We start from the raw sequence: 26,139 nt of genomic DNA on the forward strand, positions 1-26,139 counted from the left end.
AAATAAGTATTTTGCTTATAAAAAAGAAAGTACTGGAGAGATATCAAATGCAGACATTTTAACATTAAAAACAAACACATACAACAAAAATCTGGTACAGTACTAAAAATGGCCACCAGCTACAATAACTTTCTCCTGCAAGTAGTTAACTGAAAGGTTTTTTCAATTTTAAACACAGATATGGCATCCACCGAGTGTTGTCCTGTCGCGTCTTCTTTATATTATTGCCAAGAAGATACAAAACAATGAAAATAATAAAATCATTATTTACCAAAAAAATATAGTAAGTCAAAACCACATTGCAAATAAACATTCATTACAAATAAAGAAGCAGGGCGCGTCCGAGGGTGAGTATATACCTAATAAGAATATAATCACCCTCGGACGCGCCCTGCTTCTTTCCGACAGCCTTCCTTCCTAAGAATCAGCCCTTCCGTGGTGTAGAGAGAGTGTTTGTTACACTCCAAGGTGTTCCCCAGGTTGCCTTTCCTGAGCTTCGATCTTCCGGCTCTCGTTTAGTAGTTGTTGGAAACTACGCTGCATTGGGCCTACAAATTGGGTATGGGGTGTAGAGAGATGGTTTGTTCCACTCCAAGGTGTTCCCCAGGTTGCCTTTCCTGAGCTTCGATCTTCCGGCTCTCGTTTAGTAGTTGTTGGAAACTACGCTGCATTAGGCCTACAAATTGGGTATGGGGTGTAGAGAGATGGTGTGTTCCACTGTAGAGAGATGGTGTGTTCCACTCCAAGGTGTTCCCCAGGTTTCCTCGCCAATGCTTCGATCATCATGCTCTCGTTTAGTAGTTGTTGGAAACTACGCTGCATTAGGCCTACAAATTGGGTATGGGGTGTAGAGAGATGGTGTGTTACACTCCAAGGTGTTCCCCAGGTTTCCTCTCCATTGCTTCGATCTTCCGGCTCTCGTTTAGTAGTTGTTGGAAACTACGCTGCATTAGGCCTACAAATTGGGTATGGGGTGTAGAGAGATGGTGTGTTACACTCCAAGGTGTTCCCCAGGTTTCCTCTCCATTGCTTCGATCTTCCGGCTCTCGTTTAGTAGTTGTTGGAAACTACGCTGCATTAGGCCTACAAATTGGGTATGGGGTGTAGAGAGATGGTGTGTTACACTCCAAGGTGTTCCCCAGGTTTCCTCTCCATTGCTTCGATCTTCCGGCTCTCGTTTAGTAGTTGTTGGAAACTACGCTGCATTAGGCATACAAATTGGGTATGGGGTGTAGAGAGATGGTGTGTTACACTCCAAGGTGTTCCCCAGGTTTCCTCTCCATTGCTTCGATCTTCCGGCTCTCGTTTAGTAGTTGTTGGAAACTACGCTGCATTGGGCCTACAAATTGGGTATGGGGTGTAGAGAGATGGTGTGTTCCACTCCAAGGTGTTCTCCAGGTTTCCTCTCCATTGCTTCGATCTTCCGGCTCTCGTTTAGTAGTTGTTGGAAACTACGCTGCATTAGGCCTACAAATTGGGTATGGGGTGTAGAGAGATGGTGTGTTACACTCCAAGGTGTTCCCCAGGTTTCCTCTCCATTGCTTCGATCTTCCGGCTCTCGTTTAGTAGTTGTTGGAAACTACGCTGCATTAGGCATACAAATTGGGTATGGGGTGTAGAGAGATGGTGTGTTACACTCCAAGGTGTTCCCCAGGTTTCCTCTCCATTGCTTCGATCTTCCGGCTCTCGTTTAGTAGTTGTTGGAAACTACGCTGCATTGGGCCTACAAATTGGGTATGGGGTGTAGAGAGATGGTGTGTTCCACTCCAAGGTGTTCTCCAGGTTTCCTCTCCATTGCTTCGATCTTCCGGCTCTCGTTTAGTAGTTGTTGGAAACTACGCTGCATTAGGCCTACAAATTGGGTATGGGGTGTAGAGAGATGGTGTGTTCCACTGTAGAGAGATGGTGTGTTCCACTCCAAGGTGTTCCCCAGGTTTCGTCGCCAATGCTTCGATCATCATGCTCTCGTTTAGTAGTTGTTGGAAACTACGCTGCATTAGGCCTACAAATTGGGTATGGGGTGTAGAGAGATGGTGTGTTCCACTCCAAGGTGTTCCCCAGGTGTCCTCGCCAATGCTTCGATCATCATGCTCTCGTTTAGTAGTTGTTGGAAACTACGCTGCATTAGACCTACAAATTGGGTATGGGGTGTAGAGAGATGGTGTGTTCCACTCCAAGGTGTTCTCCAGGTTGCCTTTCCTGAACTTCTATCTTCAGGCTCTCATTAAATTGTGGTTAAACGGAACAACTGCATTTGGCGTACTAGTTGGTTTGGGGCCTACTATCGGTGTCTGCCGCTCCTTGCTGTTCTCCTGGTTTCCTGTCCTGAAATTCCATTTTCAGGCGCTCGTTAAGTAGTTGTTAATGTTAGACTGCATTTGGCCTACTAGTTGGGTTGGGGCCTACTATCGGTGTCTGCCACTTCTTGCTGTTCTCCTCCACTGAACAAAGCTGTGCCGCCTGTTTACTACTGTTGCCAATTTTGAACTGCATTTCGACTACTTACTGATTTGGGCCTACTCTCTGTGTCAGCCTCTCATTCCAGTTGTCCTCCACTGCAATGCCCCCTGATTAGTCCTGTGTTACCAATTTTGAACTGCATTTAGCCCACTTTATTCTTTGGGCCTATATCTGTGTTTCCTCCTCATCCTGCCCATTGCCCAGCCAGTGATAGATGAGTCTGCTGGTACATTGACCCATAACGCAACATTTCCCGTGCACGCTACACTGCAAGATTGTGACCCTGCTGAAAGTCAGGTCCCCCTTCCCGCATACCATACCACCTTACACGGGGACAAACAGGAAGGTGCAGATGAAAGTGCAGGTTCCTTCATCAGGTGGGGGGAGGAATACTAGTTGGCGACATCACTGGCACAGGGCCTCTCATGGTACGCAAAAGTGTTGCTGCCGGTGGGAAGCGCCCCCGCCGTGCAAACACACCGCTGTACTTTGAGGGGCCCTGTGCCAGTGCCAATGCCAACGAGTGGGCCCCCCCTGCTTGCTCAGGTTCACAGCACTTGCAAAGTTGAAATACTTACCTCTCCCTGCTCCACTGCCGTGACGTGGTCCAGATTTCCTGGGCCCACTAATTACTTGAACCAGCCCTACCCACCACAACTTTAGCCAAATGACCCCCAATTTCAAATGCCTTCCAATTATTATAAGGTAAATTACGCTTGACAAGCTTCATTAAGAAGAATGGATGGTTTTGACATTAAAATGGGCACTCTAGGTGTTTTCATGGCCCCCACTCACTGCCGACTATGCTGCCCCATTGACTTGCATTGGGTTTCGTGTTTCGGTCGATCCCGACTTTACGTCATAATCGGCCGATTTCACTCGACCCGACTTTTGAGATAGTCGGGTTTCGCGAAACCCGGCTCGACTCTAAAAAGGTCAAGGTCGCTCAACTCTTGTAGTGATGTCTACTTGCGGACATGTGCGGCACTTGCAGTTTTGCATTTGCGGTGAGACAAAAAAACACTGCTAGCAGCATTTTTTTTCTGCTGTTGCAAGAACCGCAAGTGCTGCACATGTCCGCAAGTCCCATAGGGAATGAATGAGGCCGAACGCAGAGTTGCCGTAAGTGATCTGTTACACGGCAGATGAGGAAAAACTGTTGGATCTGCCGTGAATGGCAAAATCACTGATGTGAAAGTAGCCCAAGTGTTAGGGGTCGAGTTCCCGCTTCTGCACAGGGGGAATCTCGGGCCGCTTCTGCTGCGGTCTCCCATTCCTCTCCTTCTGCAGGTAAACCTGCTCAGCGGAGACGACAGTCCTTGCGTCTGGCTCAGTCTCACTCGGTGCTTAGGCTTGCTGTTGCTTCTCCAGCTTTTGCCATTAAAGCCAGTGCTGGGCAGCAGCGAGCGGGCTTCTCTGGGACTAAGTCCTTATTTGCACACACTGAGCATGCCCAGGGCAAGATCTCCCATTGTAGATTGAGGGTCACATGCTCAGGCACTGCAGCACATCCCATTGGTCCTCTTGGCAGGTCCTGAAAGGGCAAAACTTCTGTAGCTACTTCCTGTGCTGCAACTATATGAACTGCGCATGACCGCACGGCCATGCGCTAGTGTACAATTGTATACGTGTGTTTGTTGTGAGTGCAAGTCGTTCATTAAATACCCCTACCCTATTGTATGACTGTTCGCGTATGGAGTATGGCTGCTATCTAGCGCCCGACTAACCACTCAAAGTGTCACACACATATCAGCGTCTATTGCTGTGACCGCCAGTGCGGCGCCATGCGCCAGTAGTGCGCTTCCTGACCCACGTCTGGGTTCTTAGTGATGTCTGCCAGCACGGCACAGTTCGCACTTCGGTGCTCTAATTACTATAGTTGCCTAACACACCCAGTTGCGGTGTTGTGTCAGCAAGTGGTCTAATCGGACTTCAATCCTGTGTCTTGGGGTTGTGTTCGCTGACTCCTTGCTTGCACTCTTTAGTGCGGTATTGCGGACCTGTGGCTTTACCGGGTTCACTTCCACCGCCATATTACGCTGCCATTTACTAGCAGCAGGTTTTCACCTGCACGGTGGACCCCGGACTGCAAACGCATCTATTACATCTTTCTTGGTGCGTTCCGCCAGTCCTAACAGAACACTAGCGCCAGGGTCTGGCTAGTAAATGGCGGATGATCAGCGTTTACAGCGGTACATCCAGCAGCTGGAGGGAAGGTTGGCGGCTCTTGAGCATTCAACCTCAGCTGTGGATGTCACTGCTGTCGCTGTTCAAGCTGCAAGTGTAGCCGCAGCCAGTTTGTCCGCTGCCACCCCTGCTCCGACTTTATCCCGTCTCCCACTTCCTGACAAGTTTGCTGACGACAGTAAACTATGTCGCGGATTCGTGAGCCAGTGCTCCATACACCTTGAGCTCCTGGCATCACGTTTCCCTACGGAACGGGCGAGAGTTGGATTTATTCTATCTCTCTTGTCGGGCAGGGCGTTGGAGTGGGCAACGCCACTTTGGGAGCGAGATGATCGTGTGGTACAGAGTGCTCCTTTCTTCCTGGACGCTCTGAAGCAGGTCTTTTTAGGACCTCGTGTTACCCACGACACCGCGCTCCAGTTGTTGACTATTACTCAGGGTTCTTCCATGGTCAGCCAGTTTGCCATCCAGTTCCGGACTCTAGCTTCAGAGTTAGAGTGGCCAGACAAAGTTCTTATTCCGGTGTTCTGGAGGGGACTGGCAGACCACGTGAAAGACACCTTGGCCACCAGGGAGATACCCGCCACACTGGAGGAGCTTATTTCTGTATCTACCCGCATCGACCTCCGTTTTCACGAGCAGAGGTTAGAGCGGACCCAGTGTAGGCAGAGGTTTCGGCTGGCTCCCACCTTCGCCAAACCTCTAGAATCTCCTGTCTTGGCGTCCGACTCCCATGAGGCCATGGAGGTTTCTCGAGCGGGACCTAAGTCTCAGGCCGCTCGAGTACTCATGGTTTGTAAAAACTGTCATCAACTAGGACATTACGCCAATAAATGTCCACGGCGGTCGGGAAACGATCGCGTCTAGTAACCATTGGGGGAGGTTCACTAGACAGCTGCATTTTCCTCCAAACTGTCCTTTAAAGGGACAATCCTGTTAGGCTCCTCCACTCTATCAGTCGAGCTTTGTGTGGATTCAGGAGCAGAGGGAAACTTCATGTCCTCTGCTTTTGCTCTACGCCACGCTATACCACTAGTCATGCTCGCCAAACCTGTTACAGTTAGAGTTGTGAATGGGGCGACACTTCCACTGCAAATCACACACCAGACAGTTCCATTCTCGCTGTCCATGTGACCTTCCCACCAGGAGATTATTTCCCTTCTTGTTCTTCCCGAGGGAATGGATGAGATTTTGCTGGGAATACCCTGGCTCCGTTTCCACTCCCCACATATTGAGTGGTCCTCAGGGAGAATATTGGGTTGGAGTAAGTCTTGTATGGGCAGGTGTGTGAGTGAGTAACATAGTAACATAGTTAGTAAGGCCGAAAAAAGACATTTGTCCATCCAGTTCAGCCTATATTCCGTCATAATAAATCCCCAGATCTACGTCCTTTTACAGAACCTAATAATTGTATGATACAATATTGTTCTGCTCCAGGAAGACATCCAGGCCTCTCTTGAACCCCTCGACTGAGTTCGCCATCACCACCTCCTCAGGCAAGCAATTCCAGATTCTCACTGCCCTAACAGTAAAGAATCCTCTTCTATGTTGGTGGAAAAACCTTCTCTCCTCCAGACGCAAAGAATGCCCCCTTGTGCCCGTCACCTTCCTTGGTATAAACAGATCCTCAGCGAGATATTTGTATTGTCCCCTTATATACTTATACATGGTTATTAGATCGCCCCTCAGTCATCTTTTTTCTAGACTAAATAATCCTAATTTCGCTAATCTATCTGGGTATTGTAGTTCTCCCATCCCCTTTATTAATTTTGATGCCCTCCTTTGTACTCTCTCTAGTTCCATTATATCCTTCCTGAGCACCGGTGCCCAAAACTGGACACAGTACTCCATGTGCGGTCTAACTAGGGATTTGTACAGAGGCAGTATAATGCTCTCATCATGTGTATCCAGACATCTTTTAATGCACCCCATGATCCTGTTTGCCTTGGCAGCTGCTGCCTGGCACTGGCTGCTCCAGGTAAGTTTATCATTAACTAGGATCCCCAAGTCCTTCTCCCTGTCAGATTTACCCAGTGGTTTCCCGTTCAGTGTGTAATGGTGATATTGATTCCCTCTTCCCATGTGTATAACCTTACATTTATCATTGTTAAACCTCATCTGCCACCTTTCAGCCCAAGTTTCCAACTTATCCAGATCCATCTGTAGCAGAATACTATCTTCTCTTGTATTAACTGCTTTACATAGTTTTGTATCATCTGCAAATATCGATATTTTACTGTGTAAACCTTCTACCAGATCATTAATGAATATGTTGAAGAGAACAGGTCCCAATACTGACCCCTGCGGTACCCCACTGGTCACAGCGACCCAGTTAGAGACTATACCATTTATAACCACCCTCTGCTTTCTATCACTAAGCCAGTTACTAACCCATTTACACACATTTTCCCCCAGACCAAGCATTCTCATTTTGTGTACCAACCTCTTGTGCGGCACGGTATCAAACGCTTTGGAAAAATCGAGATATACCACGTCCAATGACTCACCGTGGTCCAGTCTATAGCTTACCTCTTCATAAAAACTGATTAGATTGGTTTGACAGGAGCGATTTCTCAAAAACCCATGCTGATATGGAGTTAAACAGTTATTCTCATTGAGATAATCCAGAATAACATCCCTCAGAAACCCTTCAAATATTTTACCAACAATAGAGGTTGGTAATGTGTACAGGTAGTACAGGTAGTGTGTACAGGTTTCTACTACCGAGGTACCCGCAGACCTTTCTTCTCTTCCCAAGTGCTATTGGTGCTATGCTGACGTATTCTCTAAAAAGGCTGCTGAGACTCTACCGCCTCATCGCCCCTACGACTGTCCTATTGACCTCTTGCCTGGAGCTGAACCTCCTCGAGGAAGGGTATATCCCCTCTCTCTCCCAGAGACGGAGGCTATGTCTCAATATATTCAGGAGAATTTGGCAAGAGGGTTCATTAGGAAGTCAGTGTCTCCTGCAGGGGCGGGATTCTTCTTCGTACAGAAGAAGAACGGGGAATTACGTCCTTGCATCGATTACAGGGGTCTTAATGCTATCACCATTAAAAATAAGTACCCGTTGCCCCTGATATCTGAGCTCTTTGACAGGCTAAGGGGAGCGAAGGTTTTCACCAAACTAGATCTGCGGGGTGCCTACAACCTGATTCGCATCCGTGAGGGGGACGAATGGAAAACGGCTTTTAATACCAGGGATGGGCACTATGAGTATCTGGTGATGCCCTTCGGGCTCTGTAATGCCCCAGCCGTTTTTCAGGACTTTGTCAACGATATCTTCCGGGATATGCTTTCCACCTCGGTTGTAGTCAATCTGGATGATATCCTCATCTTCTCTCCAGATATTGACTCCCACCGGAGAGATGTTGGCAGAGTCTTCGAACTCCTACGGGCGAATTCCCTTTATGCTAAGTTGGAGAAGTGTGTGTTTGAGCAGGAGTCCTTACCTTTCCTAGGCTATATCATCTCGGCCCAGGGATTGGCTATGGATCCTGCCAAACTACAGGCTGTGATGGACTGGCAGGAACCCCATTCTCTTAAAGCAGTGCAGCGCTTTATGGGGTTCATAAATTACTATCGCCAGTTCATCCCCCACTTCTCAACTTTGGTAGCTCCCTTGGTATCCCTCACCAAGAAGGGAGCGAATCCCAAATTGTGGTCCGAAGAGGTCTCCAAGGCCTTCACTTCTATAAAGTCCCATTTTGCTAGCGCTCCCATCTTACATCGTCCCGATGTGGATAAGCTATTCCTTATGGAGGTGGATGCCTCATCCGTTGGTGCTGGAGCAGTCCTCTATCAAAAGGATGCTCAAGGTCGGAAGCATCTATGCTTCTTCTTCTCGAAGACCTTCACACCAGCGGAGAGAAATTACTCCATCGGGGACAGGGAGTTGCTAGCAATGAAGTTGGCCTTTTCGGAGTGGAGACATCTTTTGGAAGGTGCTCGGTTTCCCTTCCAAGTCTTCACGGACCACAAAAATTTGGTCTATTTGCGTACAGCCCAGCGGCTGAATTCTCGTCAGGCTAGATGGTCCTTGTTTTTCTCCCGGTTCCACTTCACTCTCCATTATCTCGCCGGGGAGAAGAACATTCGTGCTGACGCTCTCTCTCGCTCCCTTGTGTCAACTGAGGAGGAGGAAGAGGAGCCTCGGCTTATTGTCCCTTCAGAGAGTCTGAGAACCGTAGCTCCGGTTTCGCTAGAGTCTGTGCCTCCGGGCAAGACTTTTGTTCCCATCAATTTGCGACCGGAGGTTCTCTCTTGGGCTCATTCATCCAGAGTGGGTGGACACTTTGGGGCAAAGAGGACATCTGAGTCACGGGCGAGAATGTACTGGTGGCCGCATATGGTTCGTGATGTCGGAGACTATGTCTGGGCATGTGTCTCCTGTGCCAAAAATAAGTCTCCTCGTCAACGGCCAGCTGGATTGTTATATCCTCTGCCGGTGGCAGACAGGCCCTGGGAGATGGTCGGGATGGACTTTGTGGTGGGTTTGCCCAAGTCTCGTGGCTGTACCATCATTTGGGTAATCACCGATCATTTTTCTAAAATGGTGCATTTGGTGCCGCTTCCTCGGCTACCTTCTGCACGGGCCTTGGCAGTGTTGTTTATTAAACACATCTTCCGCCTTCACGGTATGCCAGACAAAATTGTCAGTGACCGGGGTCCCCAGTTTGCGTCTCGGTTCTGGAGAGAGCTTTGTCGTCTTCTCAGTATTGAGATAAATCTCTCTTCGGCATATCATCCCGAGACGAATGGGTTGGTGGAGAGAGCCAACCAGACCTTGGTCACATATCTGCGACATTTTGTCTCTGCTAGACAAGATGACTGGGCATCTTTGCTACCGTGGGCGGAGTTTGCTCTTAACAATGCTGTAGCTGACTCCACTGGACAGACCCCATTCCTCCTTAACTATGGTCAGCATCCGCGGGTACCTGTGCCCATGCCCATGTCTTCCGCCGATTCCAGGGTGGCAGACTGGGCTGTGGAGGCACGGGACATTTGGGATCGCACTCAGGATGCCATTCGGGCTTCCAAGGAGAGAATGAGGTCCTCCGCCGACGCACATCGGCGCCCCGCTCCAACCTTTGCTCCTGGCGACTTAGTGTGGCTCTCCGCCCGTAACAACAGGCTGCGAGTTGAGTCTACTAAGTTCGCACCTCGCTACTTAGGTCCTTTTAAGGTCCTCGAACAGGTTAATCCTGTGGTTTACCGTCTAGCCCTTCCTCCACGGCTAGGTATCACTGACACCTTTCATGTGTCCCTCCTTAAGCCCGTGTACATGTCCCGGTTTTCTGAGTCATCTACTGGGACATCGGGTTCGTCTACGGACGATTACGAGGTGAACGCTATCTTGGGGTACAAAGTGGTTCGTGGCAAAAAATTTTATTTGGTGGACTAGAGGGGTTACGGTCCTGAGGATAGATCCTGGGAGCCTGCTGAGCACATTCGGGCTCCGCAGCTCATTGCTGCCTTCGAACGTAGCGAGGCCCAAGGAGGGGGGGCCCTAGGAGGGGGGGTAATGTTAGGGGTCGAGTTCCCGCTTCTGCACAGGGGGAATCTCGGGCCGCTTCTGCTGCGGTCTCCCATTCCTCTCCTGCCGCAGGTAAACCTGCTCAGCGGAGACGACGGTCCTTGCATCTGGCTCAGTCTCACTCGGTGCTTAGGCTTGCTGTTGCTTCTCCAGCTTTTGCCATTAAAGCCAGTGCTGGGCAGCAGGGAGCGGGCTTCTCTGGGACTAAGTCCTTATTTGCACACACTGAGCATGCCCAGGGCAAGATCTCCCGTTGGAGATCGAGGGTCACATGCTCAGGCACTGCAGCACATCCCATTGGTCCTCTTAGCAGGTCCTGAAAGGGCAAAACTTCTGTAGCTACTTCCTGTGCTGCAACTATATAAACTGCGCATGACCGCACGGCCATGCGCTAGTGTACAATTGTATACGTGTGTTTGTTGTGAGTGTAAGTCGTTCATTAAATACCCCTACCCTATTGTATGACTGTTCACGTATGGAGTATGGCTGCTATCTAGCGCCCGACTAACCACTCAAAGTGTCACACACGTATCAGCGTCTATTGCTGTGACCGCCAGTGCGGCGCCACGCGCCAGTAGTGCGCTTCCTGACCCACGTCTGGGTTCTTAGTGGTGTCTGCCAGCACGGCACAATTCGCACTTCGGTGCTCTAATTACTATAGTTGCCTAACACACCCAGTTGCGGTGTGGTGTCAGCAAGTGGTCTAATCGGACTTCAATCCTGTGTCTTGGGGTTGTGTTCGCTGACTCCTTGCTTGCACTCTTTAGTGCGGTATTGCGGACCTGTGGCTTTACCGGGTTCACTTCCACCGCCATATTACGCTGCCATTTACTAGCAGCAGGTTTTCACCTGCACGGTGGACCCCGGACTGCGAACGCATCTATTACATCTTTCTTGGTGCGTTCCGCCAGTCCTAACACCAAGTCACTGCCAACAGTGTCTGCATTAGTCATACTCACCAATGGGGGAGGCAGCACGAAAAGTGCCTAGGGCAGCAGAAACTCTAAATACGGCCCTGCATATATATATGAAACTGAAATAGCTGTTGCAAAAACATTTTTTTTTTTAAACATTAAGCTTAAGATTAATAGGGGTGCCCAAACTTTTTCATGTAACTGTATTTTTTTCCCCATGCTATGGTGAAGTATCTAGCCCTCCAAATAGCATAATGGTCCTCAAATAGCCATCCAAGTGGTATGTTGGCTCCAAAATTAACCCTGTTTGTCTTCCTTTTTTGCTGTTTTGATGCTGAAGAAGAGCTGTTATGATTTTTTTTTAGGTTGGGAAATGTTAAAGACTTTTGAATAAAAACTTTGTGCCTATGTGAACGCTAACCAGCTGCCTGAAAGAGTTTGAGTCCCCGCAATTGGTGCTTGGAGTGCACGCATAGGTGAATAAAGTCTGTATATCAAGGGTGAAGGCAAGATCAGCTATGCAGGCACAGGCTGCAAGCGCTGAATAAGCAGCTGGTCCAGTCTGCATCCAGTTTCAGCAGCAATGGTAGCAGTAATAGGAGCCCCAGCAAGACACCAATAATCTCCTACTGCTGCAGTGCCAGCTACAGAAGCAACAATTATCGCAGCAGAAACAGAGAACAGCATAAGATGCAGCACCAGCAGCAAATTAAGATCCTGGCGAAGGCTGTTCTCGTAAGGAAAAAACACCTAAACAAAGATGCCATCTCGTAAGCGAGACCACACCTCCTCTGCATGATGCTGACTGCTTGTGATTGGTTAACCTCATGTAGGGGACGGAGTGTACATCCCCAGAGATAAATCTCTAGTAGCATGCAGTTGAATTTTTACATATAATATTTTCTAAATTATACAAGTTAACCAATAGAAAAATAGATATTTACTCAGGTCTTCAGCCACTATTAAACGATATGGGCAGAGACACAGGGCTGACGGGAGCGGCAAAGGCACAAGGCTGGAAGAAATGACAGAGACAATATGAAAGGGACAAGGCAGAGACAAAGGGCTGACAAGAGCGGCAGAGGCACAGGGCTGGAAGGAATAACAGAAACAATATGGAAGGGACAAGTCAGAGACAAAGCGAAGGAAACAGGGAGCCTGAGGAACCAATGGAGGCGCCAGCAAGAAAGCTGGTGAGACCAATAGATACTTAGGCATCTTACCTGTCAAGACGCAGGACAGAAATACCCAATGGGCGCCACCATGTTGGGGTGGAGTCACCGGGTCACAAACTCCCAGAAGCCCCAGTGGCGAAAGGAGCACATCTGTGTATGCGTGGCCCGCTGAAGTGACGAGAGCCAGCGAACACGTTGGAGGACAGCAAGCAACAGCATTGGGAGCGCGCCGGGGCCGGAGAGGTAAGTATCAGACGATGTGACACTTGTACATGGAGCACAATAGAAGCAGTGCACAACACACTTGTGGGACATGTGCCCTGCAGGCTTTGTCTGAGAACCATCAGAGATGCCACCCCCCAAAAAAAAAGGTTGGCAATTTTTATTATTTATTTATATAGCACCAATTTTACAGCCACACTGGACACTATCTAGCTATACTATCTGACTGATATGCAACCATCTAACTTGCATAAATGTGGGATACAGCAGGCTTTTTCACATTTAGCTAGTGAAAAAATATTATTTAGAATGCTATACTCTTGCATGGAGCACTATAGAAGCAGTGAATAACACACTTTTAGGGCATGTGCCCTGCCAGCTTTGTCTGAGAACCTCAGTAATGACCCTCAAAGAAAAACAAATTCCGGATGGTAAATTTTACAGCCACCATGGACACTATCTAGTTACACTATATGACTGATATACAACCGCCTTACTAAATAGATGAAATCTTGCTAGTAACAGTGTCAGCATCAGGAGCAACCTCTCCGCACTGTATCAGTGTCAAAATGGCACTAAAACAAGATGTCAGCTATTTATATGCAGAGGGACATGTGATTTCAGCAGCCGATGACACAAGCCGTTGTGTCAGGACATTGTGGGTGTTTCCTGCTTCCTGCAATATGCACACATAGTAATGGAAAAAATAACTGCTATGCTGTACTTACAAAAACGTCACGCCTCTGAGCTCTGCAACCCCCTTCCCCTCATCGAACATGTGCCAAGCGCTCATGATACACAACCATTATCGTTGCAAAAGTGCTGAAAATGTTTTTGTGGCAATGCAAATATTTTCCAACACTTTAACCAAATATTACAAATTTTTCATGATTTTATAAAATTTTGCTCGGGTCTCCGATCACGAATCTTAATGTGCCATATTCGTGCCGAATTTATGTTTGGCAATCATTTTCTGAACAAATTCGCTCATCTCTAGTGATGATGAATCGCAGCCACTACCAACATTCACTCAGTGGGATGGGAAACTCATGTATTGTCCCTGCCCATAGTTGGTGCTCCAGGTGACTTTGGTGCAATGCACTTCGTAGCTTATAGACAAGTTGAAAGACCCACCTATGTTCTCCTGCACATGTGAACAGTGACAGAGAATAGAGAATACCCCTTTCAGCATGAGGTAATGGCAGCTGACTATTTTCCAGGGTGAGCAGATGCTATCATTTCTAAAAAGGCAGCAACTGCATTCCCAATGACTTTTGACCAGCTGATAGTTTAATGAGTAGTGTTGAGCGATACCGTCCGATACTTGAAAGTATCGGTATCGGATAGTATCGGCCGATACCCGAAAAATATCGGATATCGCTGATACCGATATCCGATACCAATACAAGTCAATGGGACATCAAGTATCGGAATGTATCCTGATGGTTCCCAGGGTCTGAAGGAGAGGAAACTTTCCTTCAGGCCCTGGGATCCATAGTGAGGTGTAAAATAAAGAATTAAAATAAAAAATATTGATATATTCACCTCTCCGGCGGCCCCTGGACATCACGCTGGTAACCGGCCGGCTTCTTTGTTTAAAATGAGCGCCTTTAGGACCTGCGAATGACGTTGCGGCTTCTGATTGGTCGCGTGCCGCTCATGTGACCGCCACGCGACCAATCAGAAGCCGCGACGTCATTCGCAGGTCCTCAATTCCTAGAATTAGGAGTTTAGTGAATGAGAATGACGTCGTGGCTTCTGATTGGTCGCGTGGCGGTCACATGGGCGGCACGCGACCAATCAGAAGCCGCGACGTCATTCGCAGGTCCTAAAGGCGCTCATTTTAAACAAAGAAGCCGGCCGGTTACCAGCGTGATGTCCAGGGGCCGCCGGAGAGGTGAATATATCAATATTTTTTATTTTAATTCTTTATTTTACACATCCCTATGGATGCGATACCGATACCCGATACCACAAAAGTATCGGATCTCGGTATCGGAATTCCGATACCGCAAGTATCGGCCGATACCCGATACTTGCGGTATCGGAATGCTCAACACTATTAATGAGTAAACCAATGTACAAGAGAATATAGAAACAGGCCAACACATGATTGACATGATTGCAGCTAATTCATTTCTGTTAAATAAAGCTTTTGCTGCTTGTTTTTAAACCTGTTTTGCCTCAAAGAAAACAGCATCTGCGGTCCTCATACTGTAATGTCTGTATACTCTATATTGCATCGTGCCCTGCCCAACAGCTTTGGCACATTAAGACCGTACACTGTCAGACACAGCCATTACACAGTACATCACAGGGGCACATTTATAAGATTATCTCAACAGAGGATTTTTTTTTTGTTTTTTGTAACACCTCCAATTGTGGAACATATTTATATTCCAAGATCTGTTGAATAAAATGTACTTTTTGGTGGGAGAGGTATTTCACGTGCATAGCCAAAATGTCAGACTATTCATTTATTAAATTGTAAATATCAAAAAGACTGGGTTAAACACCTTAGAATATATTACTAAGATATTGCAGTCCTTTCAGAGCCTAAGCATCCGACTCAAAATTAGTGTGTAATACTGTGTAAGAGGCTTACGCTGTTTTACAAATATTTTCCCAGCTCATGTTATAATAAAAGTATGGATTATCTTATGACATCTTCATAAATATAGTATATTGCAGATGTACTACTGTTAGTAGTTAGGTAATGATATCACATAAATAATACAAGAAAAACATAAATCCTGCTCCACTTCTTCTGTTGTGAAACAAACATTAAATGTCATATTCCCCAAAAATATGTATTATTTCTCTTTTGTGTTTAGCATGTTGCATAATTTATTTTAAAAGATTTGTCAGGTGGAGGAAAAATAACTGTCTCTTTGCAAAGTAATGTCAGAAAAGGGTATATACAATATCAAAAACATTAATTTCTAATTGCAGTTTCTTATGTCTATGTGATTATTAGAAATTAAACCTGTATATTAAATAGCTACAGTGTATAGAAATTACAATCAGAAAGCAATATTAGAAAACGTTTTTAAATGTGCATTTACAATAGATTAAACAGTTATCGGTAAACCTGCAGCCGTGCAGCACTGGGGTCCTGGGTTCAAATCCCACCAAGGATGACATCTGCAAGGACTTTGTATTAGGCTTGAGCGAAACGGATCGGACAAATTCAAAAGTCGCCGACTTTTGGCAAAGTTGGGTTTCATGAAACCCAACCCGATGCTAGTGTGGGATCGGCCATGCGATCGGCGATCTTCGCGCCAAAGTCGCGTTTCATATGACGCGTTTGGCGCCATTTTTTCAGCCAATGAAGGAGCATGGGCAGAGTGATGACATAGTTCTTAGGGGTGTGGACGCCTATCGCCATCTTGTCGCTTGTGCGCTGTAGCGATTTGCAATGTGTAACACCAGCTTTTCTGCTCAGGGACGAGAGAGAGAGAGATTTCCCATTGACTTTGCATTGTGTTTCGTGTTTTGGTCGATCCCCGACTTTTCGCCATAATCGGCCGATTTCACTCGACTCAACTAAATAGATCCATCACACAGTTGGTGCCTGCAAACCACATTGACTAATGGTGAGGTCAGGCATGTTTCCTTTTCTGTATCTGCTTGTATTTCCCTGCTGTGTGTTAGAATCTGTTTAGTTTGTGACTATCCGCCATTTTCTTGTCGAGTTCTGGCTGCTGGTCTTTTTCCTTTGGTGCTGGGTTTGTCTTGGGTCAGATGTTTGTATCACTCTTTATTAACCAGCACCTACCTCCCAGTCCTTGCTGGACAACAGTGTTAATCTGCTTGAGCTCTAGCTTGGTGCTTTGCTCTGTGTTCTGTGTGTGTTATTTGTGCAGTGCTCGTACCTCTGGTTCTGCTAGCTTTAGTTTCTGTTTTCTATTGGTTTCTGCAGCCTTCTCTGTGTTTTCTATTAGAAGGTGACTCTTTTTTGTACCCAGTCCTTAGTTCTTTTAGGGAATCCCTTCCCCTTATCTACAGGTCTTCATTTGAGATTAACCTAGGATTGTCAGTGGGTCTATTTGCAAGGAAAGGGTGGCCCACTTCATCGTAGGGTTTCAGCCTAGTCATAGTACAGGGTCAGTTTTCCCCCTTCTACTTTATTCCTGTGTTGCAGATCCGTAACAGTGTGATGCTCTGGAGAAGTATAGGTAGCTTCAATGTCTCTTTTGCTTGGCCAATAGCATCATAATTCCAATCAGTGAAGGTAGTGCTACCCTCTATATGATGCTAGAGTGGATTGTTTCTAAGAACTGAGTGCCATGACATATCCTACTACTCTTCCCCCTTTTTTCTTCGGCCAGCCACATGACCTGAAACTGTTACTTGACCAAAAGTACCTTCATTGACTTAACAGAGGAGGATGGACCTGTGAACTCTTTGTTCCAGCTATATATTTGAATCTGTGTCCTTCAACTGAATTCAGGAAACACCCCTGACCTCCTCTGACAGTGGTGAACCGAACACTGTAATTGTTGGTTAGTTCAACTGAACCTGTGTCATGACCAATGAGTTAGAGCCCTTTATTTAATATATTTGTGGCATTAGAGCATTAAGGCTTAATCATTAAGTCTTAATCATCCCACAGTGACCACTCAACCTAAATTTAATGAAATATTTGTGAGGGCCCTGGTTAATACAGGAAAATGTGCTTATTTTTGAACAGGTCCTTGTCATGCTACCAAAACAGCTTAAACCATTGTTACATGAATTCCAAAGTACGTCTGTAGGCATCTTGTGCCATCTGTCAATAGAATTTTAACAGCATATCCACATTTGTTTTCAAGCATACCCCAGAGATGTTTGATTGAAAGTCTACTCCATTTATTTTACAGTAGGACTAGACATTCTAGCTTCTGTTCCCCAAGCTCGTCAAAGAGTCTTGGACAGCCATAAATCTGTTTCCAGTTTATTGATGGGTCTTCTTCATTTATGCCAAACAAGATACCGAGTACATAATATCAGGGATCTGGGAAAGAAAATTAAACAAGTATATGTAGTAGTCACCCAGACTCTATATAATCGCTCCAAAAGCTAAACATGAAATGGAAGGAGGAACAGGAGCATATAGTAATAATGTAAAAAATCTTTATTAATATAACAAAGTTAAAAGAGGGGTATAGGACACACAATGAGCGTAATCTTGTACACCATGACAGAACATGAAAAAAGGGGGGGAGAAACACATCCCACAACCCACCGCCCCCACGTAGAGTAATAAGGTGGTTGTAATCTGGCAATAAAGGGGAGTACCCCTGCAAAAAGTGTGGTACCATAAACTGGGATAGGTGGGAACACAGAACAAAATATGTCCCACCAAGCCGACAGGAGCCAAAATACACTGGCCAAAGAGAAGCCCCCACCGCAGTGGCAGTGCCTGACTAATGGATGACTAAATGTGTGCAGAGCCTAGCAGCATGTACAAAATGGCATCCATAACGTTCCCTATCACACCAAATAGAAACAAGTAAATCATATGGTAAAAGTAGTATGGTATGAGAGGGATTCGCCGTTGCCCTCACACTCAAATAGGAGCGCACAGCCAAAGGCCGTGGGTGGCCAGAACGGCCCCAATGTCAGACATACAATCGCAGGGAGAGCTCACCTGATGCCCGTGGGGGGAGAGGGATGAGGGGACCTCACCGGTTAAAACGCCCCGACGCGCGTTTCGCGGCGTAGACACGCCGCTTCCTCAAGGGGAGTGTAGGGAGAGAGAGATGCAGGACCTGCCTATAACCCCCTGACCCGGGTCACCTGTCCTAAATAGACCAATCCAAACGGCGCTGTCGGCGCATGCGCGCTGCAGCGGGAAGGCCTGGCAGGAGGACCTGGCGCCCAGCCCAGAGAATAGGTCAGGAGGGAACGCCCCCAAGACCCAAACACTGGACAGATAGGACGCCAGCCCACATACCAAGGCCACCCACACGCAGGGCGATGCGCACGGCCGCAAGGAGGCGTGCACAACTAACTTGGTCATAAGAACAGGTACCGGGAAAAAGGGTGACGTAAATGTAACAAATCCCCAGCTATGTGAAAACATCATGCCAGAATATACAGAGAATTACACCAAAATACAATATGCAATAACTGGAAACAATGTTCCGTGAACGGCCGATCCGCCATAAAGCCGGAATCATGTTGCTTATGTTGCCGATGTTCCAGAAGCATGTGTAGACAGGGTGCTTGATGATCCAGGGTCTTGTTGTCCGCACATATGGCAAGTGTAGATAACGGCACCGTATATAAAAGGACAAGCGCAACCCAGAGCCAGGGGAGCCACAGACAGGACACACATAGAGTGGAGAACTAATAACAGGGAGAGAAAATAGTAATAAAAACATAATTAAAAACAAATAAGAAACAAAGAAACCACCGGAGGGACTAAAAAACCTAATGATGGAATGAACCACACCAAGAGAAAATCATGACGACTAGAGATATGGAGCAAAACTAAGGGATTCATTAAGACCCCTAGGGGTTACCGTATCGAGAACAGCAATCCACTTAGTTTCCATTTGTGCCAGTCTTTTCTTGTTATCCCCACCTCTAATCCCCAAATGAAGTACATCAATTCCCCGCACCCCAAGTAATTTCTCATTACAATTGTGGTGCGACTTGAAGTGGCGGGGAATAGTTTTAAGGTCCACCACGGCGGACACCGTCCTGGCCGCGCCAATGTCCCGCACATGCTCGCGTACGCGAACTCTAAGTTCGCGTGTAGTAAGGCCGACGTATATCCTGGGGCACGGACACGTCGCATAATATATGACATTGATAGAGCCGCAGGATATACGCTGTCTAATCTGGAATGTTCTAGACCCATCACTGGAAGTAAAATCAGAGCAGCGCAGGACATTGGCGCAGGCAAGACAGTGCCCGCACGGAACACATCCCGGACGGGGGCCACTGGAACCAAAGAAATTCCTATCCGGGGTTGGGACATAATGGCTCCTCACCAACAGATTACTAAGGTTGGTGCCTCTCCTCGGGGTCATGAGGGGAAAGGAGCCCAGGGCAGCACGCAAGGAAGGTTCAACCTGAAGAACAGGCCAATGTTTTTTCAAAATAGACCTCATGTTCTCCCATTCATGATTGTAGGTGGAGATGAACCTGATACGTTCATCACCACCCACCAATCGACGCCGAGAGTGCAAAAGATCACTCCGTGGTGTGTTGCGAGCCCGATCATACGCAGCTTTAATAGATCTGCGACTGTACCCACGAGCCGCAAATCTCTCCTTTAAATCTAGGGCTCGTGACTCAAAAAGGGCCTCAGTGGAGCAAATCCGCCGCACCCTGAGGAACTGTCCGACCGGGACGGCCCTAATGGTGGCAGAATGGTGAGCGGAAGAGGCATGTAATAGAGAATTGACAGCGGTCGGCTTCCTGTACACATAAGTCCGGATACGCCGGTCACAATCGACCTCCAGACGGACATCCAGGAAGTCGACCGCAGCCTCACTAGAATTGTAAGTGAGCCGTATATTGAATGGGTTCTTATTAAGGCTAATCATGAATTCCTCGAGCTGGCGGGCAGACCCCCCCCACAAAAACAAAATGTCATCAATATAACGAAGCCAGCACAGCACATGGGCAGCAAGCGGCGAGCCCCAGTCGCCAAAAACCTCCCTCTCCCAGGCGCCAAGGAAGAGGTTGGCGTACGAGGGCGCACACGCCGCGCCCATGGCCGTGCCACGCTTCTTGAGGTAAAAAATATCTTTAAAGACAAAAAAGTTGTGGGTGAGGATGTACCCCACCAGCTCGAGGATCAGCTCACACAAAGGGCCGCCCAGGTCGGAGGCCCCCAGGAAGCGGCGGACGGCTGCCAGACCATCGGAGTGATCTATGCAAGTGTACAAGCTCTCGACGTCGGCTGTCACAAATATCGTGCCCTCGTCCACAAGGATGCCATCGACCCTAGCCAGGACGTCCGTCGTGTCTTTAATAAAAGATGGTAATGTTTCCACTAATGGTTTAAGGTAATAGTCGATGAAACGACAAACAGATTCGCAAATACTGTCGATCCCAGACACGATAGGACGTCCCGGTGGGTCGAGGGCATCCTTATGGACTTTGGGCAATAAATAGAAGGTTGGGACCCTCGGTGATTTCACCACCAAACCCTCAAACACCTGCTTGGTGATCACACTAGCATCAAGAGCTCCAATCAAAATATTCTGCAATTCCTGTAGGAAGGGAGCCGTGGGATTGGAGGACAGCTTTAGGTAGGTATTTGAATCTTTGAGCTGCCGGAACACCTCCCGCTCATATTTAACACACGGCCAGATCACCACATTTCCCCCCTTGTCCGCTTGTTTAAAGACAACATCCTTCATGGATTTAAGTTGTTGAATGGCCAGACGCTGCCTAAAGGTAAGATTATCAAATGTCCGCCGTACAGATAGTTTTTTTAGGTCCTCATCGACTAATTTAGTGAAGACCTCTATTGCCGGGGACAGGGACAAGGGGGGAAACCTGGTTGATCTGGAACGAGTGGACAGAGGAAATTTACTTACGTTAGGTGTCTGCTGTTCCTCAAGCAAATCCTCCAAGTCACGAAGTCCAGATCAACCAGGTTTCCCCCCTTGTCCCTGTCCCCGGCAATAGAGGTCTTCACTAAATTAGTGGATGAGGACCTAAAAAAACTATCTGTACGGCGGACATTTGATAATCTTACCTTTAGGCAGCGTCTGGCCATTCAACAACTTAAATCCATGAAGGACGTTGTCTTTAAACAAGCGGACAAGGGGGGAAATGTGGTGATCTGGCCGTGTGTTAAATATGAGCGGGAGGTGTTCCGGCAGCTCAAAGATTCAAATACCTACCTCAAGCTGTCCTCCAATCCCACGGCTCCCTTCCTACAGGAATTGCAGAATATTTTGATTGGAGCTCTTGATGCTAGTGTGATCACCAAGCAGGTGTTTGAGGGTTTGGTGGTGAAATCACCGAGGGTCCCAACCTTCTATTTATTGCCCAAAGTCCATAAGGATGCCCTCGACCCACCGGGACATCCTATCGTGTCTGGGATCGACAGTATTTGCGATCCTGTTTGTCGTTTCATCGACTATTACCTTAAACCATTAGTGGAAACATTACCATCTTTTATTAAAGACACGACGGACGTCCTGGCTAGGGTCGATGGCATCCTTGTGGACGAGGGCACGATATTTGTGACAGCCGACGTCGAGAGCTTGTACACTTGCATAGATCACTCCGATGGTCTGGCAGCCGTCCGCCGCTTCCTGGGGGCCTCCGACCTGGGCGGCCCTTTGTGTGAGCTGATCCTCGAGCTGGTGGGGTACATCCTCACCCACAACTTTTTTGTCTTTAAAGATATTTTTTACCTCCAGAAGCGTGGCACGGCCATGGGCGCGGCGTGTGCGCCCTCGTACGCCAACCTCTTCCTTGGCGCCTGGGAGAGGGAGGTTTTTGGCGACGGGGGCTCGCCGCTTGCTGCCCATGTGCTGTGCTGGCTTCGTTATATTGACGACATTTTGTTTTTGTGGGGGGGAAATCTGCCCGCCAGCTCGAGGAATTCATGATTAGCCTTAATAAGAACCCATTCAATATACGGCTCACTTACAATTCTAGTGAGGCTGCGGTCGACTTCCTGGATGTCCGTCTGGAGGTCGATTGTGACCGGCGCATCCGGACGGATGTGTACAGGAAGCCGACCGCTGTCAATTCTCTATTACATGCCTCTTCCGCTCACCATTCTGCCACCATTAGGGCCGTCCCGGTCGGACAGTTCCTCAGGGTGCGGCGGATTTGCTCCACTGAGGCCCTTTTTGAGTCACGAGCCCTAGATTTAAAGGAGAGATTTGCGGCTCGTGGGTACAGTCGCAGATCTATTAAAGCTGCGTATGATCGGGCTCGCAACACACCACGGAGTGATCTTTTGCACTCTCGGCGTCGATTGGTGGGTGGTGATGAACGTATCAGGTTCATCTCCACCTACAATCATGAATGGGAGAACATGAGGTCTATTTTGAAAAAACATTGGCCTGTTCTTCAGGTTGAACCTTCCTTGCGTGCTGCCCTGGGCTCCTTTCCCCTCATGACCCCGAGGAGAGGCACCAACCTTAGTAATCTGTTGGTGAGGAGCCATTTTGTCCCAACCCCGGATAGGAATTTCTTTGGTTCCAGTGGCCCCCGTCCGGGATGTGTTCCGTGCGGGCACTGTCTTGCCTGCGCCAATGTCCTGCGCTGCTCTGATTTTACTTCCAGTGATGGGTCTAGAACATTCCAGATTAGACAGCGTATATCCTGCGGCTCTACCAATGTCATATATTATGCGACGTGTCTGTGCCCCAGGATATACGTCGGCCTTACTACACGCGAACTTAGAGTTCGCGTACGCGAGCATGTGCGGGACATTGGCGCGGCCAGGACGGTGTCCGCCGTGGTGGACCTTAAAACTATTCCCCGCCACTTCAAGTCGCACCACAATTGTAATGAGAAATTACTTGGGGTGCGGGGAATTGATGTACTTCATTTGGGGATTAGAGGTGGGGATAACAAGAAAAGACTGGCACAAATGGAAACTAAGTGGATTGCTGTTCTCGATACGGTAACCCCTAGGGGTCTTAATGAATCCCTTAGTTTTGCTCCATATCTCTAGTCGTCATGATTTTCTCTTGGTGTGGTTCATTCCATCATTAGGTTTTTTAGTCCCTCCGGTGGTTTCTTTGTTTCTTATTTGTTTTTAATTATGTTTTTATTACTATTTTCTCTCCCTGTTATTAGTTCTCCACTCTATGTGTGTCCTGTCTGTGGCTCCCCTGGCTCTGGGTTGCGCTTGTCCTTTTATATACGGTGCCGTTATCTACACTTGCCATATGTGCGGACAACAAGACCCTGGATCATCAAGCACCCTGTCTACACATGCTTCTGGAACATCGGCAACATAAGCAACATGATTCCGGCTTTATGGCGGATCGGCCGTTCACGGAACATTGTTTCCAGTTATTGCATATTGTATTTCGGTGTAATTCTCTGTATATTCTGGCATGATGTTTTCACATAGCTGGGTATTTGTTACATTTACGTCACCCTTTTTCCCGGTACCTGTTCTTATGACCAAGTTAGTTGTGCACGCCTCCTTGCGGCCGTGCGCATCGCCCTGCGTGTGGGCGGCCTTGGTATGTGGGCTGGCGTCCTATCTGTCCAGTGTTTGGGTCTTGGGGGTGTTCCCTCCTGACCTATTCTCTGGGCTGGGCGCCAGGTCCTCCTGCCAGGCCTTCCCGCTGCAGCGCGCATGCGCCGACAGCGCCGTTTGGATTGGTCTATTTAGGACAGGTGACCCGGGTCAGGGGGTTATAGGCAGGTCCTGCATCTCTCTCTCCCTACACTCCCCTTGAGGAAGCGGCGTGTCTACGCCGCGAAACGCGCGTCGGGGCGTTTTCACCGGTGAGGTCCCCTCATCCCTCTCCCCCCACGGGCATCAGGTGAGCTCTCCCTGCGATTGTATGTCTGACATTGGGGCCGTTCTGGCCACCCACGGCCTTTGGCTGTGCGCTCCTATTTGAGTGTGAGGGCAACGGCGAATCCCTCTCACACCATACTACTTTTACCATATGATTTACTTGTTTCTATTTGGTGTGATAGGGAACGTTATGGATGCCATTTTGTACATGCTGCTAGGCTCTGCACACATTTAGTCATCCATTAGTCAGGCACTGCCACTGCGGTGGGGGCTTCTCTTTGGCCAGTGTATTTTGGCTCCTGTCGGCTTGGTGGGACATATTTTGTTCTGTGTTCCCACCTATCCCAGTTATGGTACCACGCTTTTTGCAGGGGTACTCCCCTTTATTGCCAGATTACAACCACCTTATTACTCTACGTGGGGGCGGTGGGTTGTGGGATGTGTTTCTCCCCCCCTTTTTCATGTTCTGTCATGGTGTACAAGATTACGCTCATTGTGTGTCCTATACCCCTCTTTTAACTTTGTTATATTAATAAAGATTTTTTACATTATTACTATATGCTCCTGTTCCTCCTTCCATTTCGTCTTCTTCATTTAGTAGGTAGTAACCACTACATATTAAGAACAGCCCAAAAGAATTGTCATTTTGTAGATATGCTGTCTTTGTCCTTCAGAATTTTACTAATGCCAAAGTTGTTTCATTATTTTTGCTGTTTCTAACACAACAACCTAAATAAGTATATACCTAATAACTAATATATCCCATTCTTATAGATGTTATTGCAGAAAAGCAATTTTATTCACTTTACCAGTAAGTATTTTAATATTATTTCTAGTTGGCAGTAAAGAAAATATTGATGTTAGTCAGGAGTGGATTAAGGGTAGCCAGGGCCCTTGGCTGTTCAGACACTATGAGCCCCCCGGTCATGTGACGGGGTCATGCGACGGGGTCATGCGACAGGGTCATCATATACCTGAACCAGATTATTCCAGAAAAATAGTTGCTTTATGAAACTATAACCTGTCAAACATCCATCGATCTAGTCAATTTACCCTTCAGTTCAGTATATAGTATACAGTGTATAGTGTCAGTGTATAGGTAACACTGACTCACCAGTGACGTCTCTAGGTGAAGTCCTTCATCTTTCATTCAGCACAGACCGCCATCACTTCATTCAGCCAAGACTCGTCTCTGCAGGAAATAACACAGTTATCTTGAGCTCTGCTTGTAGAACACATTACTTAATTTTTCCCAACTTCTACATTACACCACATTAAGAAAAAGAGGCGACATAGTGTCACTCTACACAGTAACAGGACCGCCCCCCCCCCCCATTTAAAACAGTGTCCTCAAAAAATAAAATAAATACATCACAGCAGTAATAATATCCCTTAATTAGCCCCTATGGTAATAATAATATCCCCCATCCTGGCCCTGTGTATATTGCCCCAGTGTCTCCAGCATATTGCCCCAGTGTGATCAGCATTCTACACCATTGTGTCCAGCATATTGCCCCCAGTGTGTACAGCATATTGCCCCCAGTGTGTCCATCATATTGCCCCAATGTGTCCAGCATATTGCCCCCAGTGTGTCCAGCATATTACCCACAGTGTGTCCAGCATATTGCCCCCAGTATGTCCAGCATTCTGCCCCAGTGTGTCCAGCAATCTTCCTTAGTGTGTCCAGCATATTGCCCCCGTGTGCCCAGCATATTGGCCCCAGTGTGTCCAGCATATTGCCCCTAGTGTGTCTAGCATATTGCTCCCAGTGTGTCCAGCAATCTGCCCCAGTGTCTGTAGCATATTTCCCCCAGTGTGCCTAGCAATCTGTCCCAGTGTCTCCAGCATATTGCCACCAGTGTGTTCAGCATATTGCCCCCAGTGTGTCCAGCAATCTGCCCCCATTGTGTCCAGCATATTGCGCCCAGTGTGTCCAGCATATTGCCCCCAGTGTGTCCAGCTATCTGCCCCAGTGTGTCCAGCATCCTGCCCCCAGTGAGTCCAGCAATCTGCCCCAGTGTATCCAGCATATTGCCCCAGTGTGTCCAGCATTCTGCCCCAGTGTGTCCAGCATTTTGCCCCCAGTTTGTCCAGCATCCTGCCCCCAGCATTTCCAGCATTCTGCCCCAGTGTGTCCAGCATCCTGCCCCCAGTGTCTCCAGCATTTTGCCCCAGTGTCTCCAGCATTCTGCC

The sequence above is a fragment of the Ranitomeya imitator genome, chromosome 3, assembly GCF_032444005.1.
Source record: "Ranitomeya imitator isolate aRanImi1 chromosome 3, aRanImi1.pri, whole genome shotgun sequence".
Classification (NCBI taxonomy): Eukaryota; Metazoa; Chordata; class Amphibia; order Anura; family Dendrobatidae; genus Ranitomeya; species Ranitomeya imitator.